Below are 225 nucleotides of genomic sequence, written 5' to 3'. Positions count from 1 at the left end.
TATAGTTGTTTATTCATCACTATTTTAGGAAAATTACCGTTGAATTGTTTCAAATGGACATCAGCTAGTAAAGTATAAAGCTGGTTGACCTACAACAATAGCAAATAACAGATTTTGCACATACTATAATGTATCTATAGCGTGCCCGGCATAGCCAGGTGGTTACGGCACTCGACTCGCAATATGAGGGTCGCGGGTTCGAATCCCCTCACACCAAATATGCTC

Source organism: Limulus polyphemus, unplaced genomic scaffold (assembly GCF_000517525.1).
Source record: "Limulus polyphemus unplaced genomic scaffold, Limulus_polyphemus-2.1.2 Scaffold567, whole genome shotgun sequence".
Classification (NCBI taxonomy): domain Eukaryota; kingdom Metazoa; phylum Arthropoda; class Merostomata; order Xiphosura; family Limulidae; genus Limulus; species Limulus polyphemus.
Note: the sequence above shows the minus strand (reverse complement) of the source record.